We start from the raw sequence: 20310 nt of genomic DNA, 5'->3' as shown, positions 1-20310 counted from the left end.
TACTTCCAAAACCTTGAGTTCCAAATTTTCTCCTTTCCATCCATCTTATTCCCTCCATTGAGAAAGCTAGTGACGTGCTGTAGGTTAAAACTGTGTAGCCATGAAAACATTTACTACAATAGTCATGTGGTAAAAGTAAACATAAGCTACCCTCCCTCTGCGCCCTCTCTGCCAAGAAAGAAACCTCAAGAAAAATGAAGTGAGGAAAAAACTGCTTCAATCTGTATTCAGACACCATCAGCCCCTGTCTTTGGGATGGACAGCATTCTTTATCATAAGTCCAGAGAAATTGTTCATTTTTTTTCTCACAGTAGGCTATTGGTAGCTGTATTTCCCTCAACCCTACTCCCCCTACATATTCTATTCTCTCTCCTTTTACCCTGTCCCTCTTCAAAAGTGTGTTGCTTCTGACTACTCTCTCCCCACAATTTTCCTTCTATCACCTACAACCCCCTCCCCTTGTCCTCTTTCTCCTGTTCCTATATTTTCCTCTAGAATAAGACAGATTTCTATACCCAATTTAATGTATTTGTTATTCCTGCTCTGAGCCACTTTCAGTGACAATAAAGCTCACTCACACCCCACCCCTCACCTTCCCCCCCTTCACTCCATTGCAAAAGCTTTGTCTTGCTTCCTTTATGTGAAGTAACTTGCCCCATTCTTCCTCTTTTCCTTTCTCCCAGTTCATTCCTTTCTTCCCCCCATTAATACCATCTTTTAAATACCTTAAACCTTCAAATTTAGCTTTCTCCTATGCCTTGTCTATATATGCTCCTAACTTCTCTAATAAAAGAAGATATTAGTATCATCTTCCCATGTAAGAATACAAACAGCTCAACATTAAATCCCTCATAATTTTCCTTTCCCAGCCACCCTCTGTGCTTCTCCTGAGTCCTGTACTTGATCAAATTTTGTCTTCAGCTCTAGTTGTATCATCAATAAAGTTTGAAAGTCCCCTGTATTTCGCTGAATGTCTGTCTTTCCCCCGAAAGAGTATATTTGTAATCCAAACTCTTACTGCCTTGTGGAATATCATATTCCAAGATCTATGAGTCTTTAATGTAGACACTGCTAAATCCTGTGTAATCCTGACTAACTCCATGGTACTTGAATTGTTTGTTTTTGGTTGCTTGTAATATTTTCTCCTTGACTTGGGTGTTCTGAAATTTGGCTATAATATTACAGTTTTAATTTTGAGATCTCTTTCAGGAGGTGATTGGTGGATTCTTTCAATTTTTATTTTAGCTTCTGTCTCTAGAATATCAGGGCATTTTTCCTGGAGAATGTCTTGGAAAATGAAGTTTAGGTTCCTTTTTTTGGTCATAACTTTTAGGTAGTCCAGTAATTTTAAAATTAATTCTTCTGGATCTGTTTTCCAGATATTTCACATTTTCTTCTAGCTTTTCATGCTTTTGGTTTTGTTTGATTATTTCTTGGTTTTTCACAAAGTAATCAACTTCCCTTAGTGCTATTTTTTATTTTAAGAAATTATTTTCTTTGTATCTCCATTTCCATCTGGCCAATTCTGCTCTTTAAGACATTCTTCTCCTCATTGGATTTTTGAAATGTTTTTTTATTTGACCCAAACTGGTTTTTAAGATACTATTTTCTTATATTTTTTGTATTTTCTTCACCAAGCTGCTGATTTGCTTTTCGTGATTTTTCCCACATCATTTTCATTTCTCTTCCCAGTTTTTCCTCTTTTTCCTTTACGTGTTTTTCAAAAATCTTTTTTGAGCTGTAGCTGGAGATCAATTCATATTTTTCTTGGGAGGCTTTGATTCAGAAGCTTTGACTTTGTTATGTTCTGAATGTGTATTTTGACCCTCTGTAGACCAAAGTAATTGTCTATGGTTGGATTTTTTTTCTTCTGTTGTTTTCTCATTTCTCCAGCCTATGACTTGATTTTAACTTTTTTTTAAGTGGGGCAATGCTTCCAAGGTAGAGGGTACACTGTGCTAACGTTTTAAAGTTTTTTTTTTTGTTTTAGTTTTTTTGCAAGGCAATGGGGTTAAGTGACTTGCCCAAGGCCACACAGCTAGGTGATATTAAGTGTCTGAGGCCAGATTTGAACTCAGGTACTCCTGACTCCAGGGCTGGTGCTCTATCCCCTGTGCCACCTAGCCACCACCTAAAGTTTTTAAAAAATTTTTTAATTTAAAAATCTTTTTGCAATACAGTGGGGTTTAAGTGACTTGCCCAAGGTCACACAGCTAGGTTATTACTAAGTGTCTGAGGCAGGATTTGAACTCAGGTCCTCCTGACTCCAGGGCTAGTGCTCTATTAACTGTGTTAGCTAGCTATCCCTTGAAGGTTTTTTTTTGGGCAGCTGTTTTCAGGGATATCCCCCAGGGACCTGCAAATTCTCACTTCCTCCAAGGTCTTAATGAGAGGCTCTGACTACTCTCCTGGCCTGTGCTCTGGTCTGTGGATGAACACAAGCTCTCCTCTCTGCCCAGGAGCTGTGAGGAGGGTCCCTGCTCTGCTGTAGGCAGTGAGCTCAGTTATGCTTCTGATCCTTTTCTTGAAATTGGGGCCCCAGACTGTGACCTGGATCTGAGTATGTGTGAAGCAGAGTCTTGCGCCTGCCTCTAGGATAACAAAGAGACCTCTGCAGTCTTCCCCCAACATTCTTATCTGTGGATTGAGTGCTCTGGAAGCAGCTGCTGGGTAGCTCCCCAGGCCTGCTCCTGGTTCCCTGAGGCTGAATCTGCTCTGAGACCTGCGCTAGACTGGGCTCTGCTCTCACTCTAGTGAGTCAGTTTTCCTCTTGACTTTCCAAATTGTCCTTGTCAAGCCCTGGGCTGAGGGTTTTGGAAACCACCATGGCTTCCATAGATCCAGGCACCCCAGGGACCCAGGCGCCCCAAGGTCTGTTCCTGGATAGCTAGAGCCAGTTTACTACTGCATGCACTGCGGGTCCTTTCTAACAGTGCAACAAACTGTTCTTGTGGATCTTTCAGATAGTCTTGGGCTGGAAAGTTGTTTCACTCAGTCTTTTTTGTTGATTCTACTACTCTAGAATTTGGTTAGAGTCATTATTAAGATAGTTGGAGTGGTCTGGAGGACAACTGGAGGAGGGAGCCCCTGCCTTTTCTCTGCCATCTTGGCTCTGCCACTTTTATGAGACTTTAGAATGAATACTTTAGGGGCAGCTAGGAGGCACAGTGAATAGACCACCAGCCCTAGAGTCAGAAGTACCTGAGTTCAAATCTGACCTCAAACACTTAATGATTACCTAGCTGTGTGGCCTTGGGCAAGCCACTTAACCCCATTTGCCTTGCAAAAAAAAAACAACAAAAAAAAATGAATACTTTAGCTTTCATAGAGGTGACTAAGTGGTGGAGCAAGTATGATTGTAGGCAAAGGCATGCCAGAAACATTTTTTTGTAAATTTGTCCTTATGCTAATGAAAGCATTGATGTGCTTGAAAAGATGTCCAAACTGCCCAAGTTTCCCTCAAGTCCTTGGACATGCCTCTAACATAAAATATTTTGATGTAGCATTTGTAAAAATCTTTAACATGAGAACTTTCTCAATAAGATTACATAATTTAAAGTTAATATTTATTTTTTCTAATAGAACCTTAATAGGAATGCTGAGGGAGTCATTCTCAAAATCACTAAATCTATCTTGGACCACTCCCATTAAAACTTCTCTTAGCTAATCACAAGTGTGACCTGAAGTAACCAAAAAATAGTCTCGATAATTATTCTTTCAGGAAGTGGGAAAGTGAAATACTATCTTCAGATGGGTCATTCTGATCCCCTAAGAGAATGGGAAAGGCAATGGAGCATGAAAATTTTCTTATACAAGTCTAGTTATCAGTCATAATGTATTTTCTAGGGTCTTAACTTTTTACATTTCTTTAGAAAAGGAAAAAGTTTTATCAGAGATTTGTAATCTTTTTAAAAAATACTTTAAAAACTAAATATAATTAGTTTCTTTTGTGGTCTTATTTCAATTAATACATTTAAAAGCACTATGAATAGGGGATCTATGGGCTTCACCAGATTGCCTGGGGGTTCTATGGCACTCAAAGAAGACCTGCTCTAGGTCTAAGAGAAAGGGGGTCGGGGAGGAGAGAATTTAATAGAGGATATTTCCTATGAAGATTGAGCAAATGCTAATAAAAGTTTTCTTCTTTCAGGTAAGTCTGACAAATATTTTAAACTATTGAAATACTTAATCTAGTTCATAGCCTTAATTTCTGTTTCTTTTCTTGACACCATGGATGGAATGGAAGAAACAGATAATAAGAAAAAAAATTTTAAAGACTCTATAGGACCTGGAGAATTCACGAGATTTCAAGATTGAGATGATTGAGAGGAGTCCAAGTTGACCCATATGGGGATTACAAGAGTGGTACCATTATCAGAAATAGGAAAAGAAGGAAGATCTAGTTTTTGAGGTATGGGACATCTTTGGTTTGGGAATGTTCAACAGGAAATAAAGGATTGGTATTTATGAAACAAGTTAAAGATGATGAATAATGTGAAAAGATAAAATTTATTTCTAATTTCTACTGTGTGGATTTCTTATATTCTAAAATTAACTGATTTCATAGTGTATTAATTTTTTTATAATTGAGTCTTCAGCTCAGGAATTTAGTTTTCCCTTTGTATTAGCTTAAAGTTAGTTTAGATTTTTTTTTTCAAGGCAATGGGTTCAAGTGGCTTGCCCAAGGCTAGGTAATTATTAAGTGTCTGAGGTCAGATTTGAACCCAGGTACTCCTGACTCCAAGGCCAGTGCTCTATTCACTGTGCCACCTAGCCACCCCTTAAAGTTAGTTTAAAAGAAAAGTTCTCTCTCATATCAATACCCCCATTGATATTTCCTGGATATCCATTTGTCAAACACAACAAGTCAACTTCTTACCATTCCCAAAAGATATGTTGTCTATCATGCCTGTCATTGTAAAGTTAGGGAAGTTTAATTTTTTTATTTTTAATATATCTTTTTTCAATTATATGTAAAAGAATTTTTAATATTTATTTATAAATTTTGAGTTCTGAACTTCCTCCCCCTTCCTAAAGTGGTAAGCAATTTGATATAGATTTTATATATTATATATATATATATATATATATATATATGTACATATATATGCAATCATGTAAATCATATTTCCATTTGTGAGAAAAAAACAGATCAAAAGGAAAAACACATCTACACACACAAATGTAAATAGTATACTTTGAACAACATTCAAAGTCCATCAGTTCTTACTCTGCAGGTAGATAGCATTTTTTTTGTGATGAGTCCTTTGGAATTGTCTTGGATCAGTACAATGATCCATTGTATTGCTGAGAAGATCTAAGTCAGAGTTCATCATCGCCCAATATTGCTGTTACTGTGTACAGTGTTCTCCTAATTCTTTTCACTTTGCATCAGTTCATGTAAGTCTAGGTTTTTCTGAAATCTTCCTAGTTCATTTATTATTTATTGAAATTTTATTTTTCTAATTACATGCAAAGGTAGTTTTCAACATTCATCCATCTACATTTATCCAAATTTATGAGTTCCACATTTTTCTTTCATCCTCTTTTCCCTTCCCTCTCCCCATTGCAGTGAACAATTTGGCAAAAGTTTTACATGTACAATCAGTCATGTTTAACATAAGCTCATCATTTATTATTGTATAATAGTATTCTATAGCATACATATCCCACAAATTGTTCAGCCATTTCCCAATTGAGGGATATCCCCTCAATTTCCAATATTTTTGCTACAACAAAAAGTGCTGCTATAAATATTTTTATGTATGTCTTCCCCCCCTTTTTTTATGATATCTGGGATATAGACTTAGTAGTGACATTTCTGAATCAAAGAGTATGCACAGTTTGGTTTCCCTTTGGGTATAGTTCTAAAATAGCTCTTCATGATGGTTGGATCAGTATCCAATAGTGCATCAATATCCTAATTTTTCCACATGGAGAAAAGATTAAAAAAAACTTTTCCAAGTCTGGAAGTTGTGATTCCCTAGCAAAGACTAAAAGATGCAGATGAGTCTCATAAATCAATCAAGTTTTCCTTAATAATAGAGAGGGGTGGTTACTAGGCCCATGTTTGCTTTCCTTGATGTAACCAATTATGTTTTCTCTACCTATCCATCGAGATTAAATCTATTGCATTATAAGGGCGACAAAAGTGGGGAGGAAGCTTTAAAGTTAGATGTTCTTTTAAAAGACTAATTATCATTAGTAGCTAGTACATGTATGGAGTGTTTGATATTTACTTATGATAGTATCACACTAGTCTGATGCAAAATAGCTCTCAAAACATGTTTTTTCTCATCATTACTGAAAATTTTCTGAGTTTTTGAGGTATTCATTACCAATTTTATTCTCAGGAAGTAAAATGGACCCATGAAAATGCTTAGGAAGTAATACCTAGAATCTTTTTCGTATCATTTCCTCATGATAATTCATCAGGTGACAGCTCATATTAATGTTCGCCTATGGCCATCTGTTCTGGCTGATTTTCTGTATTCATGGATTTCAGTTGCATTTCATTACCAGAATGCTGGCCTCATGCTCTGGACAGGCCAGCTTACCATGCCAACAAGTACAGTTCCCTTCTCACTTCCATTGCTGGGGCACCATCGCATTTAACTTGTGCTCAACCTGACGACTCTGATGAAGGGAGACTGCAGTTTTCAAAGTTGGGAACTGCTGAGGACTAGGGCTGATGTTCTGGCTTTCTGGAGTTCTGTATATCTACTTAAATGATTCCGGGTACATATCTGGGCATGGACCCTCATCCTTGAGGATTCTCCCATGTTAGGATAAAATGTCATACAATTTACCTTAAAAGTAACTCATGGTCTTTTAAATATTACATTAATGGCTATATAGTCATTCAACAACATTTATTAAAAGCTTTCAAGAAGTCAAGATCCTTAATGAGCTTACTTACATTCTTGATTATATCTATATTAATCAATGTATATTTTGTAAATAGAAGGTAATTTCAGTGGGAGGTTATTGGGTAGAGGGGTAGATAGGAGGAAACTGAGAAAGGCTTGAAGATAGGAGGACTTGAATTAAGGATTCAGGGAAGCTAGGAGACAGAGAAGAGAGAGTATTGCAAATATTGGGAGTGGGGGGCAGGGATGTGAATCAGAGTCAGGACTGAAGTTTGCCCAGCTTAGTTCTCATTACAGTAAGATTTGTGAAACCTCTTTGGAGCAAACGTTTTGGTCATTTCCCCTCCCCCCCTCTTTTTTTTTACTTCAGTGAAAACTATTTATTTGATAATAAGGCAACATCAAAGATAATTATAATATCATAGTTACTCGATATAATGCAAATACATGCAGATTCTTTGATTGATTCATTTTCAAAATTGGGCATTCATCAGAGTATTTTATCATCCATGTAAGAGATCTGTGTTAAGGGAAAAAACCCACTGTGGCCAACATGATTAATAAAGAATGGTTGTTGTTAGTTGTTCATTGCTAATTTTTAACAGAGTTTGATATCACATTTGCTTTTTTTAAAAGTGTTGTTTAAAGACCTAAGTTATAGATGTTCTATTAAACAAGGGATGCAAGGGGAAAAACTCAACAATGCCTAAGGGCTTATAAGGAATGGAAGCAAGGATAAGTATAGAAGTGGAAAAGATTGAGAGATTTTTACCCAAGTTGGTTTATTCATTTCAGTTCATTATCATTATTGAAGATTTATAAATTCAACAAATTTCTGTTGAACACCTTCAGTATGTGATTAGTCCTATGTTAAGTGCTATTTTAATAAAAAATTGATTTTATTCGCCATGTGAGTGAAATTAGAGTAAAACTAATCTAAGAACCATTGGAATTCAGAGGAATGACTGGGGAAAGTTTCATGGAACACATGAGGCCTAGAGGATGGAGGAACCTGAATGTGCAAAAGACTTGAATAGACATAGGACAAGGAAGGGAATTTCAGATAGTTTATGCAAAAGCTTGGAGTCAATGATGTGTTAAGGTATCTGTGATTGTAAGGAAATTGGCTTCCCTTGGGTATTGGGATTTAGGGGCAGATGATAGAGAACCTTGAAAGTCACTGTCAACCAGCCCAGAATTGGCCTCTCACCTGGGAATGGCTAAAGCAAACAAAGTCAGAGGCAGTTGTGTCAGCAGTCCAGTAATGGTTTAATTAATTTTAGAATGAGGAAAATGCTTGCAAACAGAAGTTTCCCTTCCTGAGGAGGAGGACTTAACATGCTGGGGCAGAGGCAGGACTTAAATACATGAAAAAGATTGAACCACAACCCAATCATTCTTAGATCTTGAGTTCCATGGTTGACATTTCTTGGACTTGGAATAGTCTCTCAAGTCTTAAGCCTCTAATAACCAAGTTGAAGCTTATGAGAAAAAGTGAAATTTGCCACACTGGTCTAATTAAAAAAGCTTGGTTATTCTGTGATGCTAGGCAAGTTACTTATCTGTGTTGTGCCTCAAATAATTCTTTATGACTGGAAAGGCAGAGGGTACAAGGAGAAGAATTGCATGAGGGAGAAGGCATCCTTCTCCAGCGGCCTCCTACACTGATAAGCAATGGTCCAGTTCTCCCCAAACTTGAACAATATATTTTAAAAATACATCTTTCCCTATTTTAATGGTCAGTATACATGAGACAATTAGTTTTTTTTGGCAAGGCAATGGGGTTAAGTGACTTGCCCAAGGTCACACGACTAGATAATTATTAAATATCTGAGGTCAGATGTGAACTCAGGTCCTCCTGACTCCAGAAATCCACTGTACCACCTAGCTGCTCCAAGGGAATTAGATTTTGAGCACTGTGTCTAGAGTCAGAAAGACCTGATTTCAAATCTGGTCTCAAACACTCACTAGCCCTGTGATACTAGACTAATCACTTAATCTTGGTTTGCCTTAATTCACTGGAGAAAGAAATGGCCACTCCAGTATCTTTGCCAAGAAAACACTATATAGAATCACAAGGAGTTGAATATGACTCAAACAATGGACTTGAGGACTAGAGCAGATATGGAGAGAGCCTTGGGATCCTCAGAGTTGATCCTGTAGGAGGCCCATCCCCTCTTGCAGGATGACCACAGGGCAGTTGCTGCTGCCTCCTCCTGCCTACATTTTCCTAATTCTTCATGACTGAAAACTAATTGTGAGCTACTCATTGTTTGGGAAACAGGTACCGAACACATTTTTATGGTAAATCTCCCAAAAGATACCTCAGGGCAGGAAGGACATGGAATTGGTGGAAGTAGATTGGTAGAAATATTAGAGATAGGGCTGACAAGCAACTTCCATTCCCTTCCCCTAACTACTTCCCTCCCCAAGATATACATGAGTTCCCAGGGTTCAAGAACATTGTTAGCTCAAAATTGGTATGCAGTTATTTTTAAAGTCTTTAAGAAATTTAGAGATGTGAAAATGATGACATCTGTCCTTTGTTCTTAAAGAAGGCCATGACATCAAGGAGGTGATGCCATGATAAGCACATGAATTGGATTTGACTGAGGGGATGCTGTTCTAAATCACTAGCATCACTTTGTCCTCCAGGAGCATCTGGGTCCAGTGGCCAGATATCAATCAGAACAACAGGAGATAGCCCTGAATGTGAGACAATCAGGGTTAAGTGAATTGCTCAAGGTCACCACTAGGTGTCTGAAGCTGGTGTTGAACTCAGGTCTTCCTAATTTCAGGGCCAGCACTCTACCCACTGTGTCCACCACATTCCAAAGTGTCCACCATACCACACTCACACACCCAAAGTGTGATCTGAACCAGATTAAAATATAATTTGGAAATATTTAGCAAAATAAATAAAAATGCAATAAAATATGGATAACATTACACTTGAAAACTAAATCCATATGCATCCTGAGGTCTCAGGTATAGATTAGTGACAACCCATTTCTATTTGAGTTTGACACCATCATTCTATATATTTCCTTCAATACTTTGCTACTGGATGGATATGCCCTTTATTGGTACAGATTATAACTTTTATCCATACCTTCTCATTCTGTGCCATTCTTGCCTATATTCTTCTATAAGTCCTCTGTGGAAGGTCTATCTAATATGCTGAAAGCCTTCTTCTAGTTCCTTTAATATTTCATGGATTCCAGCACAACTCCTCCAGATTCTCCAGCTCACTTTCTTGGATTTTGTTTGTTTTGGGGTTTTGTTTGTTTTTAGGTTTTTGCAAGGCAAATGGGGTTAAGTGGCTTGCCCAAGGCCACACAGCTGGGTAATTATTAAGTGTCTGAAGCTGGATTTGAACCCAGGTACTCTTGACTCCAGGGCCAGTGCTTTATCCACTGCGCCACCTAGCTGCCCTCCAGGTCACTTTCAATATATGATTGATGCCATTTTCTTTTTTTTTTGGGGGGGTGTGTGTGTCAAGATATGCCCTGGATATGTCTCCTGCATAAGATGTTGTTTCACATGTTCAATGTACTCAAAGACAACCCATGCAATTCTGTTGCCCTTTGTGTTACCTTCAATTTTTACTTTTAGAAATTGTAATGTAGGATTATAGCATTACCCAGAGAAAAGTGATATCAAAAAGACAGATCTTTGAAACCTGGAACCATTTGCAAAGATTCAAAACTTTGTACAGTTTCCTAAATGCAATTCAACCTGTTTTCCTTCTGTATGGTGGAATTTATTTTGTATAATTTAAAGAAATTATTATTCTATGAAGAAAATTACAGTTAAATTCATGAATGTCTTCTATATTGGTCAGTGTGGAACTTTTCCAGTAACTAGCTTCTTAAAATTGAGTGAGTGGGTCAATAACATTTTACCAACTTGCCATATGATAATTGACAATGATATTTGCTCAGCCACATTGAAGTGGTGACTGTACTGTCCTTTCCCTCTTCCTTGTATCCTGCCATTGTCTACTATCCAAGATATCAAATCTATAGAGGCTGTGGCTCCAAAGAGAGGTCTTCAGATTTGAGATGGTTTAAATTGAGCTTTCTGTAGGTTACTGAAATTTGTGAAAACTTTAGAAAATAAGGTCATTTGAGTAAGTTCTAGGAATTGTAGTTGAGAAATTCCAAAAAGGAAAACTCTTTATAGCAACTCTTTTTTTATAGCAAAGAATTGAAAATTGAGAGGATGTCCATGATTTGGGGAATGGCTGAACAAGTTTGATATATAATTGTGATCAGATGCAATTGTACTATATGAAATGATGAATAGGAGGCTTTCAAAAAAACCTGGGAAGGTTTTGTTATGTGAACTTATGCAATGTGAAGTGAGAAGAACTAGGAGAACATTGTACATAGTAACAACAATATTGTACAATGATCAATTGTGAATGACTTGGCTTTTCTCCTCAATGCAATGGTCTTAAGAAAATTCCAAAGAACTTATAATGAAAAATGCTATATCCAGAGAAAGAACCGATGAAATCTAAATGCACATCAAACCAAACATTTTAAATTTTCTTTCTTTTTTTTTGGTTTTCTTTAGTAACATGGCTAATATGGAATTATATTTTGCATAACTGCACATATATAATCTATAGCAAATAGCCTGCCTTCTCGAGGTTGGGGGAGAAAGGGAAGGAGAGAATATTGAACTCAAAATAAATCTTAAAGGTAGTTTTTACATGCAATTGAAAAAAACTTATTAAAAATCTGAATAGCAGCTCTGTTTGAGTCTCTGGAAATGATACAGTGATGATAGATAGGCTGTCTCTTATGTATAGTTGAAATAGATTACTATTCAAGGAGTGAAATTTCAAGGACCCCGGGAAGGTCCAATCATCCAAAAACATTTCTCTTCCTCCAGGAGTGATCATCTGGAGAACACAGAGTGCTAATGCAGATTCCAACTACAATCAAATTTACCAAGGCATATTTTGATATGGTTCTTGGCCCTCAGAAGTGTTTATGGAGTGATTTTACAATGAATTTCCCTTGATATCCTCTTCAAAGGGGGCATGAGATTCCTATTCTGTGACTAGGTTTCTCTGAGAGAGAACTTTTTCTGTGACTTCAGGAACATCAAGGAAGGATTTGTTTCTTAGGGAAAAGGCAAGGTTGGATAGTAGAAAGAACTCTGCAGTAGGAAATTGGATGAAGACCTGGGTCAAAGTCGTGTCTTCTTGCTATGGGACCCTGTGATATACAAAACTGCTGTAACTGTGTGAGTAAGTCACTGGAAATCTTCCAGTTTCTTTATCCCTAAAATTGAGATAATGATGATTACATTAATAACTTGTCAGTGTTAAGATCACATTCCTATCTGAATCTGTGGTCAATCTAAGTACAGAATCATTTAATCCCAGATGCAATGAACATGTGCTTCTTCTTTTATCTTTGTGTAAATATCTGGGGTGTTGGTTTTGTTTGTCCAAATGACTGGACTTTTGACTTTTAGGGCTCAAAGAATGGGGGAGGAAGGAAAGGGAAATACTGAAAAGAGAGTTTCTGTGGTCAGATAAATTCCTGTTCAAGCTCTTTTGATGATCACATGAGAAATTGTAGATGAAGGACTTTGTAGTTGGCCTTCCAGTCTAAGCAAGATGGGAAGATCTAGTTTCCAGCAAGCAAACAAACAGCAAAAAAGTGGACTGGTGATTCACATGCTGGGGATACGAGGAGGGACTTTGGCATTACATCACCTGGCTCCTTCTTCCTTTATGGTTGATGGAGTGGTTCAGAGGTATTTGACTTAGTGCTGACTTTAGGGATGCAGACACCTACTCTGGGATAGAAGATGAATGGCTAATATGTTGATTTACCTCTTTCCCCACCATATTTTATGGAGCTGGCTTTAATGAGCAACCAAGCAGAAATGCCTTGGCTTCTTCTGGAATATGAATAACACTGTTATTAATAGAGGGGAAAGCTGCTTGCCATGGCTCCATTTCGGATTTCCATATTAATAACATCATAAAACTCTAGGAATGACATTTTGGCCACTCAAAATGCAGACAAGACCCACTGATTTGGGGTTGAGAGATTTGGATGGGCTAGCAGAAGGACACTCCTACTCAGGAGTACATTGTACTATCCATGTCTCTTATCCTTCACTCTGTTATCACTCTCAAGCTCCCTAATCTCTCTATCCCCCAAAAGTATGGAGTCATTGTTTAATTATGTGATATGATCCAAGGAACCCTTCCCCATGTACTTCCCTCCTCTAATATGTATTGATATACAAAAGTCTGTATGAGAGTCTGTAATTTTACCATTGGAAATTCATTCCTTTGAGACTTGAAGACTTCATTTTCTAGAATTTTCCTATGAAAATGCAAATTTCCTTTGATAGGAGGGAGCTTTATATATTGTAAATAATATTTTATTTTTTCCAATTATATATAAAGATAGTTTTCAGCATTCATTTTTTAATAAGATCTTTAAGTCCCAAGTTTTTCTTTCTCTCCCTCTTTCCGCTCCCCCCCGCCTTTTCCCAGGGTGGCAACCAATTTGATATAGGTGTGCAGTCATGTTAAACATATTTCTATTGTTAGTCATGTTGTGAAAGAAGCAGAACAAAAAGGAAAAATCACAAAAATTTCTCAAAAACAAGAAAAAAGTGAAAGCAGTATGCTTTGATCTGCAATTGGCCTATAGAAAAGTACTAGCATCATAACCAAACAATTGATTAGATCCTTTCTCAGAGAATTAGCTGAGAAGAGAGAGTCCTTATAGGGATGGGCAGGTGACAGTAATGGGAGATGATGAGTATTAATGGGAGGAGAGTAGAGATAGGGGGCACAAAAGAGTTCCTGAGCCTTGTCCCTTCCTCTGAAACAGGCACTTTACCTGGGTTGTTTCCTACTCTTTCCACTGGCATCTGCTCACTCCTTAAAAGTGCCTGCCAATTTCTTGGCTTATAATTGAGCTACAGGTTTTGATAGGCTTGGAGAATCTGAGATGGACACAAGGAAAAATAGTCCTGGAGGAGGCAAATGGGAAATGGGAACCCAGTCTTCTGTTTTTGGCCCCAGTCATCAATGACTTAAATTCAGGCCCAGTCACTAAGTATTGCAGATTTGTTTTTTATTAAACAGGTTTAGAGGTTAAACCCTCCAAAGATATAATATTAAAATAGAGGAAAATATGTAATTAGAGTTCCAAACTATATTGGTTGCAGTAGTCCCTTCTCCCTTCAGTTCAATTAGCATTGAGTGCTTAGAGAATCATAGTTCAGGTAATGGGGGTGATACTAGGGTTTAGGATATTGAAGGAGGACATAGAGGTTAGGAGAGGAGGAGGTAAGTGTTTTCTAACAATAGGATAGGGAAAGTACCTGGGTCCTGGGTCTCCTACCTTTTGAGTTCCTGTGTTAACTGAGATCAGCATTATTCTGTTCTTTATTCAGATACCAGGGAATAAGGTGTTGAGTCAGCAGGGATGTCAGATTGCACCTGCTTGTCAGTTTTCCAGAGTTCTGACAACTCACACTTGACTAATTCTTTGGCCCCAAGTCTCATTCATCTATTCATTTATTCATTCAATAAACAATAGGAATCCCAAACCAAAAATGACACAAACCTTGTTCTCAAAGAGCTCATAGTCTATTGCACATAGATAAGTAAATACAAAAATCTATTCAGAGAAATTTTGGGAAGGAGTGGTGGTAAGAGAAAAAAAACTAGGGGCTGGGAGCTGTGTAGGAGGGAGTACTTGGGCTGAACTTAAAACAAGACCCAAAGGTGGAGTGGCAGTGTATTTCAAGGGTGGAATTCAGACTGTAGAAAGGCATGGAGATGGGAGATGGGAATATCTTGGAAGGAAAAAAACAAATGGGTAAATTTGTTTGGAAGGAAGAGTGTAAGGAGGGTAATTATATGCAAAGTCTTGAAAGGTAGACTGAAATCATATATCAAAAGACCTAAAATGGCAAACATTTATTCTAGAGCAATGTTCTTCAAACTGTTTTGCTCATACACCCCTATCTGTAAAATATATTTTTGCATTCACACCCCCAATAGATGTATTTATTTATAAATTATATATGTATTTTACTTTGCTAGAAATTATTTATATATATTAAAGGAGAGAAAAAAATAAGAGCCTATTATATTCCAGAATCTGTGCAATGTGCTTTATAAATATTATTTCATTGAATTCTCACCAAAACCTTAGGAGGTAGATGTTATCAGCATTTTACATTTGAGGAAATTGTGGCAGAGAGAGATTAAGTGACTTGCTCAGGGTCATACAGGTAGTAAGTGTCTGAGACCAGAGTTGACCTCAAGGTTTCCTGACTTCAGGCCCAGATTTTTATTCACTTGACCACCTATCTGTCTCATAAAAAAAAGACAAGAGTCAAAATTGGAGCAGGATAAAGTTAAGATGAAATTATATTTAATCCTTGAGTCAATAAGGCTCCATTGGACTTCATTGAGGAGGAAGTAACAATGTTCTGCAAACATTGTAGAAAAATCACTTTGTGAAGAAAGAGTTAAAAAGAGAGGTCAGTTAGGAGTATTCATATGAGAAGTGATGAGGCCCTGACCTAGAGTAGTGGCTCTGTGAAGAGAGATGATTGAATTGAGAGATGTTATAGAGACTGGGTGAATATGTGGGGTCAGGGATTGAGAATTCAGCTGTCAAGAATGAAAACTTGCATGATGGTGGTAATTAGAACAGAAATAGGGATATTCAGAAGAGGGATTGCATTTGGGGGAAATATATATTATTGAGCTAGGTTCCTATAAGACATCTGATTTAAATAGTATATAGGCTATTCATGATGTGGGATTATAGTTTAGGGCAGAGAATAAGCCTGGATAGAAAGAACTGGGAATCATATGGAAAGAGATAATGATTAGGCATGGGGGAACTGATGGTCACTGAGAGAACTTGCAGATAGAAGAGGGCACAGGACACCTATACTTAGGGAGATGACATGGATGATGATCGAGTAATGGTCACATAACTATGAGCGTACAAAAAGATCAGTATAAGAGCAACCAAATAGTAGATGGAATATATATATATATATATATATATATATATATATATATATATATATATATATATTATTTTTTTATTTTTTTTATTTTTTATTTTTTTTATTTTTTATTTTTTGGCAAGGCAATTCCGGGTTGAGTGGCTTGCCCAAGGCCACACAGCTAGGTAATTATTAAGTGTCTGAGGTCAGATTTGACCTCAGGTACTTCTGACTCCAGGGCTGGTGCTCTGTCCACTGCGCCACCTAGCTACCCCTAGTAGATGGAATCTAGAAAGAGGGAAGTCAACAGTGTCAAATGCTGCAGAGAAATCTGGACGAAAGGAAAAAACCTTCAGATTTGGCAATTAAGATCATCGTTTGATTTTGAAAAGATCATTTTCAATTGAGTAAAAAGTCAAGAATCAGGAGGCTGAGAAACTGGGAGACTGGAAAGATGGAAATAGAAAAGTTCAGGAAAGAGTTAAGTTTTTGTTTTTTGGAAAAAACCCTTCTATTCTTTATCTTGTTCTATTTGTCACTAAAACATCCATAGTTCGTGTGTGTGTGTGTGTGGGGGGGGCATTTACTTATTGGTCATTACCCTGTAAGTCAGAGTTATAATTATGGAGATCAGAGACAGGAATGTGAGGATACTGCCATCAGCATAGGGGACTGTGTCTGGTGCTAGTCATTGAAATTTGCCTGCCTGTAATAGCTTCCCTGTCTGGGTTATATCCTTTCTTCCCTGAGGCACATGATTCCCTCCTCCCCCTGCCCCCACCAGGTATAGCCATGGGAGGAACCTCAATTGTGGAGTGTGGAAGCAGGGAGTGTAGTTGTGTCAGAGATAAGCTGAAGATGACTATGACTGGAGGGTGGGATGCAACCCATCTTTCCACTGTCTGATTGGTTGATCATTCATCCCTTGGGATGAAGATATAGCCTCCTTTACTATTTTGGAGACCACTGCTTTAGGGGTGTATAGCATTTGAGTACAAAGAAACCATTCTAGCTTTGGGCTGCAGATTGATGTTGTCAGTGTGCTTTTAGGAATATAATTTGGCAGCTATATAGAGGATGGATTAGAGAGAGGAGAGATAGGAAGTAAGGTGCCCAATTAGAAAGCAATAGTTCAATTGAGAGTCAGTACCCACCTAGATGATATTCTATACATGGAGCATGCCTGTTATTGACTCCTGGTTTGGCAGGGTCAGAGACCTGGTTTTCTGTAGGACTTTGGCAATGAAAGTTTTGGTGTCTGAGTGCCCACTGGTTATGGAGGGCTGAGATGTTTTTGTTTTTCTCAGATTGCTGAAGTAAGCAGGACAAGTTAGGAGTGCCTTCATATATGGTAGTTTCAATCATGACAAAATTTGAAATCTGGTGAGTGAGAGCACTCCCCCCTTAGGTTGAAAAAAGATAAGCTTATGCTGGAGGTGGAGCCAAGATGGTGCAGTAAAGGCAGGGATTCCTGCAGGCTCTCCCCAGACCACATTACAAACCTTTAAATAATGACTCTAACCAAACTCTAGAGTGGCAGAACCCACAGAAAGACTGAGTGAAATTATTTTCCAGTCCAAGACAACCTAGAAGAGAAGAGTCTGTTACATTGGGGTTAGAAAGTGCAACCTGGGCTGTGTGGGAGCAAACCAGATCTAGCCATCCAGGAACAGATCTTGGGGCCTGAAAGCAGTTACCAAAAAAGGTTCCTCAAAAACTTGGGAATGTGTCCTCCACCCTGGAGGCAGAGCCCACTTTAACAAAGAGTTAGGGAAGTGAGCAACAACAGAAGAAAAAGAAACCCGACCTTTAATTACTTTAGTCCCATGGAGGACCAAAATATAATAAAATCACAGTTTCTGAACCAAAGCCTCCAAGAAAAATATGAATTGGTCTCAGTCTATGAAGAGGTCAAAAGATTTTGAAAATCAAATAAGGGATATAGAAGAAAAATTGTGAAGATAATTGAAAGTGCTGTGGGAAAATCATTAAAACCAAGTCAGCAGCTTGGGTAAAGGAAATACCAAGAAAAAAAAACAACTGAAGAAAAATCTCCTTAAAACCAGTTTGGGTCAAATGAAAAAAAGTAGTCCAAAAAGAGGAGAATGCCTTAAAAAAAGCAGAATTTACCAGATGGAAAAGGAGATACAAAAGTTCTTTGAAGAAAATAATTCTTTAAAATGTAGAATGGAGCTAAGGGAAGCTGATGACTTTGTTAGAAATCAGGAAACAATAAAGCAAAGACAAAAGAATGAAACACTAGAAGAAAATGTGAAATATCTCTTTGGAAAACAAAAGACCTGGAAAACAGATCCAGAAGAAATAATTTAAAAATTATTTGACTATCTGAAAGTCATGACCAAAAGAAGAAACCAGACTTCATTTTTCAAGAAATTTTTCAGGAAACTGCCTTGATATCTTAGAAGTAGAGATTAAAGGGGCAGGTAGGTGGCATGGTGTATAAAGCACTGGCCCTGGAGTCAGGAGTACCTGGGTTCAAATCTGGTCTCAGACACTTAATAATTACCTAGCTGTGTGGCCTTGGGCAAGCCACTTAACCCAATTTGCCTTGCAAAAAACCTAATAAATAAATAAATAAATAAACAAATAAATAAAGTATAAAAAAAGAAGTAGAGAGTAAAATAGAAACTGAGGGAATCCATTGATCACCTCCTGAAAGATATCCCAAAGTGAAAACTGTCAGGAATATTATAGCCAAATTTCAGAACTCTCAAATCAAAGAGAAAATATTAAAAGCAACTAGGAAGAAACAATTCAAATATTGTGAGGGATAACACAAAATTTAGCAGTGTCTACATTAAGGATTCATAGGGCTTGGAATATGATATTTCAGAAGGAAAAAGAGAGCTTAAATTACAATCAAGAATCAACTATCTAGCAAATCTAAACATCCTGTTTTAAAGGGGGAAAGATGGAGATTCAGTGAAATTGAGGACTTTCCTTTGTTTTTTATTTGTTAACATTTTATTTGTTTTCCAATTATATACAATAATAATATGTACCTATCATTTTTTGTTAAGGTTTTGAATTTTACAATTTCCCCCTCCCCCCAGAAGACTGTCTCATAGTCTTTACATTATTTCCATGCTATACATTGATGTAAATTGAATGTGTTATAAGAGTAAACATGAGAGTAAACATACCCCGCCCCCCCCCCCCAAGAAGATGAGAAACTTCAAGAATAGAGAGAGAGAGAGAGAGAGAGTAAAAAAATGTACTTCTGTCTGTGTTCAGATTCCAATGACTCTGTCTCTGGGGTGAGTTGCTGTCTTTATCATAAGCCCAGCAGAGAAGCTGCTTTAATATTTTTCCCACAATTGTTACGACTAGCTCTGCCTCTACCTCCACTCTATTTCTCCCCACTCTCATTTATTCTATTCTCTCTCTCTCTCTCCTTTCATACTGGCCCTGTCCAAAAGTGTTGAATTGAGTACCCTCTCCCTCAATCTTCCCTCTCTTCTATCACCTATTCTCCCCTCCCCCCCCCCCCCCCCATTCCCCCTTATCCAGTCCCTTATTTTTCTTTAGGGTAACATAGATTTCCTCACCCTATTAAGTGTGTATGTTATTTCCTCTCTGAGCCATTTCTGATGATAATGAAGGCTCACTCATTCCCTCCTTGCCTTCCCCCTTTCCACTCCATTAAAAAAACCCTTTTTTCTTGATTCTTATGTGGAACTTCTTAGCTTCTTCATCTCCTTTCCCTTCCTCCCAGTACTTTCCTTTATCACCCATTGACTCCATCTTTTTACTGTATTATACCATTGTATTCCACTCCTTCATATGTTCTGTCTATATATATGCTCCTTCTAACAGCTCTTATAATTGAGAAGGTTCATATGAGTTATCAATATCTTCTCCCCATGCAGGAATACAAACAGTTCAATATCATTAAGTTCCTTATAGTTAGTCCTTCTCTTCCACTCCCTCTATGGTTCACCAGAGTCCTGTACTTGGTGTTTAAACTTTTTGTTCAGCTCTGGTTGTTTCAGTAGGAAAGTTTGAAAGTCCCCTGTGTCATTGAAAGTCTATTTTTTTCCCTGAAAGAGGATGTTCAGTTTTGCTGGGTAGTTGATTCTCGGTTGTAAGCCAAGATCTTTTGCCTTCCAGAATATCATATTCCAATCCCTAAGAGCCCTTAATGTAGATGCTGCCAGATCCTGTAGTCATGACTATGGAGACTTGGTAGTTGAATTGTTTGTTTCTGGCAGCTTTTAGAATTTTCTCTTTGATTTGGGAGTTTTGGAATTTGGCTATAATATTTGTGGAAGTTTTTCTTTTGGGATCTCTTTCAGGAAATGACCAGTGAATTCTCTTGATTTCTATTTTTGTCCTCTGCTTCTAGGATCTCAGGGCAATTTTGCTGTATTATTTCTTGAAAAATGAAGTTTAGGCTCTT

The sequence above is a fragment of the Macrotis lagotis genome, chromosome 1 (genome assembly GCF_037893015.1).
Source record: "Macrotis lagotis isolate mMagLag1 chromosome 1, bilby.v1.9.chrom.fasta, whole genome shotgun sequence".
Classification (NCBI taxonomy): domain Eukaryota; kingdom Metazoa; phylum Chordata; class Mammalia; order Peramelemorphia; family Peramelidae; genus Macrotis; species Macrotis lagotis.
Note: the sequence above shows the minus strand (reverse complement) of the source record.